Below are 10,591 nucleotides of genomic sequence, written 5' to 3' on the forward strand. Positions count from 1 at the left end.
AAAATTTATTATTATTATTATTATTATTATTATTAACTTGTGTTCCTCACCTATATTCTCAAGTGGTAGAGTGCCATTTTTTCCTGATTGCCTTGTAGATCAAATGTTATTAGACCAGAAGCTTTAAAAATGCACCCAATCACTAAGCCTCTGACAGTTTTTTTAAAAAAATCTCATAAAAATTCTAAAAGAAAAAGCAAAGCTGAACAAAACTCAATGTGCTCTGGGATGATATACTAACTAAAGAAACTTTACTTGCATTTTTGTGTAAGTAAATAATTTACACAAATATATATGGTTTCCAGAATGTAGGCCACAGAACCTGTATCACAACCTAGCCATATAATTTTAAAAAATGAATCAGTCAATTGTATTAACCTCAAATAACATTAAAACAGCAGCCCATTAATAAGAACAACAGTTCTATATTACATTTGCTGGATAAGTAATAATGATTTTATATTTAAAAGCTGGCTCTGCAGTCAGTAGTAGATCTGAACAAAGTCCTACATGTGTGTATTGCACATTAGAAATGCTAATTGGATCTTTCCATTTGGATACTTACCTATTCCTTTCAAAAGCTTATTTTTGCAGTGCATGGAACATTTTTTCCTTTCCTTCATAGGCTTCGTTTTTCAGCACTGGGCAGAAAGGAGGGGGATCAAATTGTTTAATTTATGTGACAGTTTGGTGACTTGCGATGAGCAGTATAAAACCTTTAGTAACGTAAATGCCTGAAATCCTTGAGAAAAGATAACATTGTCAGCCATCATAAAGTTTTCAAACATTATTAATTGATCAAAGATTATCACATTCTCCCAGCTGAAATGCCGAGTTTCCAGGGTGACTGTCTAGCCATATCCCAGGGCACTATAATTCATGGCAATCTCAAATGACAACTGATAGACATAACATGTCTGCCCGTCTGGTCATGGATAGTAGCACTGAAATACACTGCCAAACTCTCAGTAATAGCCTTAGTTTCCCTACAGTATCAAGCTAACATCTCTGCTGAGACTTAACCCTAATAGAAGTAACAATGACAGCATGCCAAAATAACATATGTGGCAGCCAGTTTAAATTTAACTGTGGTATGTTCCAACAGTGAAATTTATAGAGAAATCAGCACAGCTCCTTTCCCTTTCTGTCCTCCTGCTGACTGTTCTCACCCTTCAAGGAAGGGGGCTTTGTTAAATTTGCTTTGGCACCTTTGACTAAATTGAAGCAGACGTATTTCCACACTCGCGACATATGTGATACACCATCAACCAACAGCAATTATATAGCATGGAATTCACAAATAGAGATTTGAGAAACCATGCCTGGCAAAGTGACAGACACTTCTGTGAGCTTCTAATTCAAAGTTTACAAACGTAAAGCTAATTTGATGGCCATGTCAGTTACTGCATACAAAATCATAGTAATGCTCAGCATCAAAAGTCACAGCAAATATCAGTGGATCTCTGTCAGTAGACATGGCGATCATCTGATCATGTCCTTGCTTTGCTTATTTCAGGCTGTCTTCTCTCTGCTACTTCTTTTTAGTTCTTTGTCATTTAAAATGTTTCCATACTACTTTCATTGTAGGTAGCCTTCACAAGTGGCTCGCCAGGTGGGGCAGAGCGGCCAGGCTACCTTCCCAGCAGGTAGTTTGCTGTTGCTTGCAGGGAGTGAGAGGAGGAGGCGTGAGGTGGCAAGGAGGTCAGTGCAGTGCAAATGCACAGGCAGAAGCACTGGATTGGTTCTGCTAATGTGTTTGCACTGTGCCAATCTCCCTGCTGCTTTGTCCCTGCCCCTCTTCTTTTTTGGTAAGTAACAGCAACCTACCTAAACAAAAAGCATGGGAAACACTGTCTATTTAGAGCCTCATTCATAGAAGGTTCCCATTTCCAATATGTTGAGCTAATTCCAATAACATGCTGCCAATATAACATCATAAGTATAAGAACTGAGGCACGGTGTCCAGGACTGGATGTGGCTATGAAGGTAGCTTGTTTCAATAAACCATAGTTAAGATTAAGTATAGTTAAGGACTTGGATGTAATGCTAAAAAGGCGCTTAATAAAAAAGCTAAAGTGAGAGCTCCTAATCTCGTGGTGGCCATGCTAGAAGAAACCAGAGGGAGAGTACATGAGCCCTAAGGGAGGCTCAGGTCATTCCAATAAGAGTGATTAAACCATGGTGTAGCATTATATTTGCAGCCAGTGTCTCATCTCAATTCTTTTGATTCACTTTTGGGAGGGGTAAGAAAGCTAGGGATTTTTCCAGGCTTCCTTCAGAGAGAATTGGATCAATCAAAAACTGGCAAATATTTTCATGAACCACCTGGCATTATAGAACTTGGTGCCATGTTGGCATATTCCAGTATGTTGGAAGGTCCAAATGAGCATGGAAACTCCTTACAGCTGCTTGGGCATTGGTACAGAGCATTCATATAAAAATGAAAATGTTTAGTCCTTGGTACTACCTAATTTAGAATGGGCTCTTCTACTTTCATCCTTTCTAAAGCTGGGGAAGTGAGCCAAGAATATCGTAATGCCGTTGTATAAATCTATGGTGCGGCTGCATTTGGAATACTGTGTACAGTTCTGGTCGCCTCATCTCAAAAAGGATATTATAGAGTTGGAAAAGGTTCAGAAGAGGGCAACCAGAATGATCAAGGGGATGGAGCGACTCCCTTACGAGGAAAGGTTGCAGCATTTGGGGCTTTTTAGTTTAGAGAAAAGGCGGGTCAGAGGAGACATGATAGAAATGTATAAAATTATCCATGGCATTGAGAAAGTGGATAGAGAAAAGTTTTTCTCCCTCTCTCATAATGCTAGAACTCGTGGACATTCAAAGAAGCTGAATGTTGGAGGATTCAGGACAGACAAAAGGAAGTACTTCTTTACTCAGCGCATAGTTAAACTATGGAATTTGCTCCCACAAGACGCAGTAATGGCCACCAGCTTGGATGGCTTTAAAAGAAAATTAGACAAATTCATGGAGGACAGGGCTATCAATGGCTACTAGCTATGATGGCTGTGTTGTGCCACCCTAGTCAGAGGCAGTATGCTTCTGAAAACCAGTTGCCAGAAGCCTCAGGAGGGTAGAGTGTTCTTGCACTCGGGTCCTGCTTGTGGGCTTCCCCCAGGCACCTGGTTGGCCACTGTGAGAACAGGATGCTGGCCTAGATGGGCCACTGGCCTGATCCAGCAGGCTCTTCTTATGTTCTTATGTAGATGTCAGCTTCAGCTACCTCTGTATCTCCAAAATTCTGAAAATCATCTTCAAAGTCACTGATGTTACAGTAGCTGAGATCCATGAGCACCTGGCCCCAGGGGTGTTGTTGTCCAGGGTCTCAGGCGGTCTTAGACCCTTTACTTTTTTGGTAGCAGGGTCCCTATGTCTCCAGCATCCTATGAGCCAATCAGCATGAAAGGCAAGCATGTTAGCCACTGAGAAGAGTCTTCTAGCATACTTCCTTGTCTTTTCCTGCTGATTGGAACAAATCAGAGTGATAGGAGGTGAGTCAGCTACAGAGAAGCCACTCTTCTCAGTAATTGACACACTCCCCCTTCATGCTGATTGGCTCCTAGGGATGTCTGTTGTTGTGAGAGAAGGCAGTAGCAAGGATACAGAGGCAGAAAGCAATATTCAAACCTGGCCAGTTTTTTCTATAATTTTAGGTTGCATAATATTAGAAGGGGTGAGGCCATGAGGGGATTAGCTGTGACTATTATGAAGGGACCATGCACTCCCAAATTTGCCTCTACTCTACTGCCTGGCCCACAGGTTATATTGTTCAGAGGAAGAGGCAATTCCTCCAGCAGAGGAGGAGGAGGGGGAGAGGGAGGGAGGGAGAGGGGGAGAGGGAGGGAGGGAGAGGGGGAGGGGGAGGGAGGGAGAGGGGGAGGGGGAGGGAGGAGGAGGAGAGGGAGGGAGAGAGAGAGAGAGAGAGGGAGGGAGGGAGGGAGGAGGAGGAGCCCCCCTGAAGCCAAGGAAATGAGCCTGGATATTCAGATCTAATAGCACTGCAGGATCAGCTTGTGGAATAAAGTGAACCAAATAGATTTATACTATGGATAGTTACACACTACAGAAATGCATTTCAGAAGTACAGTAATACCTCAGTTAATGAAGTACATGTGTTCCTGGACGTTACTTATTTAACAGAAACTTTGGTACGAGAGATACCATGGAAAGAATAGGGATAGGTTCCTACACTACAAAAAAGAAGAGGAGTTCAACATATTTCAGCAAACTTTTTATTCAGAACTAACAGTACACATGTCTGAAATGAAACAAGCAGGTCAGGTAACCCTTGCATACAACTACTTGAAGGCTTCTTCTAAAATGCCTCCAGGGATGCCCGTCTTGCCTTTTTCCTTTTATCATGTAGCATCTTGCTATAGCAATCTAAAACTTTGAGCGCAGTTCTCTTTGTACAGTTGAGCAGGCAGGCAAGGTGCAGCTGCCGCCACCACCTGTGCTTCGTGTCTCTCTCTCTCTCTCTGTGCCATCCTCCCCTACACCTGAACATGATGCATCTGCAGTAAACAGTGCTTCCAGGGCATGTGAAGCACTGTTTACTGTGGAGTGTGCCTACACCACCTGGCAAGGAGTGTCATTCCAGCCACACATGAGAGAGCTGCCTAATAATAATAATAATAATAATAAAATTTTATTTCTAGGCCACCTATCTGGCCAAATTAACGGCCACTCTAGGCAGTGTACATAGACTAAAATATAACATAGAGTAAAATATAACATATAATACAAAACAAAACCCCAGTAGTCTATAGACATCCCAAGCAGCAGGTTCACGCACACATACACACACACGGTCTCTGGCCCCTTCAGCAGTTGCTGCTTTTGTAGCTGGAGAGAGACAGGGCCCCGCCCTTCCAGGCCAGGTGGAAATCAGCCAGAAATGCAGGGAGCAGGTCTTGCAGAAACTCACACAGGTAGATGGTCTCTGGCCCCTTCAGCAGTTGCTGCTTTTGTAGCTGGAGAGAGACAGGGCCCCGCCCTTCCAGACCAGGTGGAAATCAGCCAGAAATGCAGGGAGCAGGTCTTGCAGAAACTCACACAGGTAGATGGTCTCTGCAGCCACAATCCAGTGAACAAGGAACCGCATTCTGATTATGTTAGAATGTGTGCCCTTCCCTGCACCCCAAAACATCTTTGTTAAAAGAAATGTCTTTCCTGGAGGATTCGTTAACTAAGGCATTACTGTAGCTGCAATCACTTACATTGCAATATGTGTGCCACTATCTTTTGGGGAAAAATATGGATGATACACATACACCAAATCTACCAACTTCTTTATACCAATAATGTTTTATTGCCTTTGTCAGTTACCCACCTGCTATAGCTATTTCCTAACAGGGAAGCAGCGGCTGCTGCTGCCCTGAATGCTTTCTGTCAAACATTGTCTCTAATGCCAATTTTAGAAAGATTGGGCGGGGGGGGGGAAGTAAAACACTTAATGAGCCTTCCATTTTTCATGATTGCATTCTCTATTTTCTTTAAGGTATATTTCTCAAAACCTAATTTCAAGAGAAGAATGTTATTGTCACCACCACCATCATTGTTTTTCATAGTGCTTATGATGTGCACAGTCTTTATCTATTGCAGCCTTTCCCAACCAGTGTGCCTCCAGATGTTGTTGGACCACAACTCCCATCAGCCTCAACCAGCATTGCCAATGGTCAGGAAGATGGGAGTTGTGGTCCAACAACATCTGGAGGCCCACTGGTTGGGAAAGGCTGATATATTAATTTCCTAACTAGTCTATGCATTAACTACTCATGTCCATTTTGCAGATGGGAAACTTGATTTTAAACATAGAAGGCAGACATTGTTCCTTTGTACTGTAAGTACAACTTATTAATTTCTTTTTCTTCAGATTCAGACAAAGATGAGTATGTGAATGTGGTTGTGTCTGTCTGTCTGTACCAATTCAGGTATGTAAATGATTATTTGCAAGAGTTTAAGAATTCCACTAGGATGAGACTGTTCTCTCCCCTTAGCCTTGCTGGGATGAGGCTTCCCCAGTAAGGATGAGGGGGAATCACGTGGCCAGCAGGGCCAATCACCTTGGGGTACATGTCGCCTTCGGCCGTATCCACACCAGACATTTATTCCACTTTAACTAGTCATAGCTTTCCCCAAAGACTCCTGGGACAAGTCATTTTTGAAGGGTATTGAGAGTTGTTAGGAGACTGTTATTCCCCTCACAGAGCTGCAATTTCCAGGAATCTGTTAAATCACTCTGACCACTAGAGCTCTGTTAGGGGAATAGAAATCTCCTAATAACACTCCACCCTTCACAGACTACACTTCCCAGGATTCTTTCGGGGAAGCCATGACTGTTTAAAGTGGAATAAATGTCTGGTGTGGACGTGGCCTTATTTAAGCCCAGTACAGCCCAAATCCACACTCTATCCACTTTCTGTCATGGCAACCCACCCATCCTCTATTGATGTTTTTATTATTAGGGCTGTTCACTGATTTGGGCAAGTCCTGAACCAAGGTGAGTTGATTCAGGGAGATGTGGGTGTTGCTCAAGTCAGGTTGAGACAGCCTTGGATTGCCTCAGGTTGGGTTGGGTGGCCAAGAGTGATCTAGGGCTGTCAGGGAGCTTGGCATCAGGCAGAAAGGAAGAGAAACCTGCAAAAGACCTGAGAGGTTAGAACAGAGCTTGGAAAAGTTACTTTTTTGAACTACAACTCCCATCAGCCCCAGCCAGCATGGCCACTGGATTGGGCAGATGGGAGTTGTAGTTCAAAAAAGTAACTTTTCCAAGCTCTGGGTTAGAAGCTGCACCTTTCTGGGAGAAGGTAAGGGTGATGGGTGCCGTTTGATATAGTAGGGGGTGCTCCTTCCTTGTGCAACATCTCCTTTCCCTCACTTGACATCCCCGACTCTCCTTCCTGCCTGATACCCTTCCCATCAAGAAGCACCCTGTGGGATTGATGCCTCTGCTCAACAGCTGTTGCACAGAAGATTCAGTCCTGCTGAGTGCAGAATGCCCTTGCAGGAAAACTGCTTATGAAGGAGCACCCCATGGGATTGAGGTCTCTGCTCATCATTACCTGAACAGAGGCATCAATCCTGCAGGGTGCAGAGTGCTCCTTTGCAAGTGCACCTTCTGAGCAAGGAAACCGTTTTCGAAGGAGCATCCTGCAGGATTGAGTCCTCTTGTTCTTGGTCGGGAATGGGGGGAATAGATGCAATGCCTTCTTCCTCTGCCCCCTCTCTGAAGTACGTTTCATCATTTTTTTAACCAGCTTGTTGTTGTTGTTATGATTATTTCAATTTATTAGAAACCCACTACTAAAGTAGTCTTGAGGCAACTTACAGTATAAAAATACAATACAGGAATACCCCGCTATATGGACCTTCACTTTATGGACACTCACGAGTACAGACATATTTACAGTAGCATCATTCCACTGTTTACGTATGCTCGCTTCGCAAGAATGAACACTTAACAGCATGACGCCACCACCCGATCAGTTTCCAACTATAAACTTTTAGTTATAAATGCATCATTTACATCAGTTTTGCCTGTATATGACGATTGCAGTGCAGTACATGCATCGATAAGTGAAAAAAGGTAGTGCTTCACTTTAAGTACATTTTTGGTTTACGTCCTCGCTCTGGACCCATTGCGTACGTTAATGAGGGGTATTCCTGTATAAAATTCACTAATAGGCAAAAAAAAACCTTGGGGTTTAAGAACTTACTTATAGCCAACAGATATTTCTATCAAACTTTAAAAAGCAGAGAAATTGGGCAGCTATAGTGAATGCACCAGGGGAGCAGGAGACCTGACCTCCTCTCTGAGATATTGTACTGCCCTACACATTTGTAAATACAATTTGGGTTGGTCTTTCACAGTCTAATCCACTTCCTGTGTAGCTTGGAAGAATTTGGCAATGTGTGCCTCTGAGCATATGGTGTCAGAGTAATAGGAGTTTCCTCTCAGCACCCTTCACAGACTATACTTCCCAGGATTCTTTGGGAGAAGCCATGACTGGCTAAAGTGAAATAAATATCTGGTGTGGGTGTGGCCACCTGATTAGCCAAGTCAAACAGCTGTGAGTTGGCTTTTAGAACACTGACAGTTGGTTCTCACTGAGCATGCCCGATGCTATAATAGACTCCAATGTTAAAATTCTTAAATTAATTTAAAATCAGCCAGGCATTTTTTTAACTTTTAAACTGCAGAAGATGAAGGTCAGAGTCTGGGGCAAGGTCAGTAATAGGATTACAGGTACTCTGTGAACATGGCTGGTTTTTAATTAATTTCAATGAATTATGAGACCACTGACAGAAAAAAAGTTCAACAGGGGTCTGGATTTTTTTTCTCTTGTTTTACACTTTGAACTGTCAATTCTCTCTTAGTGTTTTGTGTATAGCCATGAAAACTTAGAGGGTTGTTAAGCAAGCGTTAGAGGGTTGTTAAGCAAGTTTTGTAAGGTTTTGTTTAGAAATGAGCTTATGGGAAGCAGTAGAATGGCATGGGAGGTATTTTCAATTTAACATTGCAGAATGTGAAAAATCCATGCTGGCTATAGTATACAGCCACTCTTGTGGCTGTATAATATACAAGGATTAAAACAGAACAACAAATCATCACATACAGTTCTAAGAAGGAAAGCAACACCACCTCTCCCCCAAAAAATTCATAAAATCAAAACCGGCCGGAAAAAACCCAAACAGATTAAAATTCCCCAAAGAACACAAAGATGTTAACAGAGAAAAGTAAAGTTTTTCTCTGATGCCAAAAAGAATCTCATGCCAGCATATTCCATAGATCTGTAATCTAGAAGGCTCTCTCTCTCTTGTCTCCACCGTTGACATATGAGGAGCAAAATGTTTAGAAACATCAACCATCGAGTCTCCTAATATATGGGATTACTTGGTTGCCTGCTGGTGGGTTGAATAGGAATTTTTTTGAGCAAGTGGACATCATTGTTTGGCTTTAATGTTGCAATGTAGGGCAGGAAGTACAGGCATGGAGATAAAATACATCAGAGCCCTGGTCAGGGCTGGCTCCAGGTTTCTTGCGGCCCGTGGGCAGAGGATATCAGAGGGCCTCTTAACCCCATCCTTTCCTTCTTAAACACACCCCTCCATCTTGGCTCCTCCCTTTTAAACTAAAGCCAATTTTAACAAATGTAACAACTCCTCATTGTAAAAAACAACACAAGTATTCCATTTGGCGCCTTTTTAATTTTTTCATCAACAGTACAACTTAGAGGTATAACTTAATCTGCAATCCTATGCACATTTATTTGGAATGCCAAATTTCAATAATAGAGAATAGGGGATTTCTAGAATAGCTTTCGGAGAGGAATTCATAGTAGTTCCACACAAAAATTCATGCCTGTTTAGCCAAAGCTTTCTTAATTTTAGCAACATAATTTTGGACCAGAAGGGGAGTCATTCTGCTGATTCTGTTGCTACGCTAATGGGAATAAAAGACTTTCAAATGGAGTAGTTCCTTTTACCTCCAATGGGAATGTTCTTCTGGGCTAGGAAATTTAAGGTTTCCTTCTCAAAAAGCTGCAATTTTAGCCCCACTTACCATACCAGGGAGTAAGCTCCATTGAATTCAATAGGACTTATTTCTGAATAAACATGGTTAGGATGGTTCTATAAAATCCAAGCAGGGAAGTTTAACTGGTTTGTGGATCAAGTAATTGTTTTAATTCTATCTGAGACAAGTGAAGTGGATTAGCACGCACATACCCACAAATTGTCAAAGAGATCAAACTTGACTCAATTGTGTGTAGTCAGCTCTCATCTGCAGATATTTATGTCCACAAAAACACACTGGTCAAGTCAATGAAATTGTGCAACAGTGACTTGTTAAAAGACTGTCCTCATCAGATTCAGAATTTATTGCTTGTTCACCAGACAAGCCATGCACACACACAATAATAATATAAAGAACATAAAACAATAATAACATCACAATAGGTACATATAAAATATATTACCATAAAAACTGATTACAAACATTGTCTCACAGAATCTGTGCGATGTATATTAGTATATATAATGCTGATTTTTATATGTTTATATGTTTTATATGTTTATATGTTCTTAATGATATGTACTTACTTTTATCTGGAAGCCGTCTTGAGTTCCAGTTTGGAAAAAGGGCGGGGTATAATAATAATAATAATAATATATGATCTTTAGAAGCAGTCAATGTCTTCTGCTTTCCCAAGGCCAGTTTCCTCATCCGATATTGATCATGCATGCTTTTGAGCTTGAAGAGAAATCTTTTGCCAGAAGGGAGGAGGATTACAGCATTCTTAGAATAAGGATTAAAGTGCAAAATAAATATTGAAACCATTTTTTTATGTGGGGGAGATCTTTTAAAGCCTGTAATACATTGGCTGTTTGCCAGATTGTTGGACAGTTTAACAAGAAATTAAACAACTTCGAAGTTTTTTTTAAAAAAAATCTCTATTCAGAAAAGTTTTCTTGATACCAGCAGTACTAATGCAGAAGACAGTTATCAAAGCATTGAGAAAGTAACCTGGCTTCAATCAACTTGTTTTTCTAAAGCCAGATTGTTAGGTGTGCA

This window comes from Rhineura floridana, chromosome 9 (genome assembly GCF_030035675.1).
Source record: "Rhineura floridana isolate rRhiFlo1 chromosome 9, rRhiFlo1.hap2, whole genome shotgun sequence".
Taxonomy (NCBI): domain Eukaryota; kingdom Metazoa; phylum Chordata; class Lepidosauria; order Squamata; family Rhineuridae; genus Rhineura; species Rhineura floridana.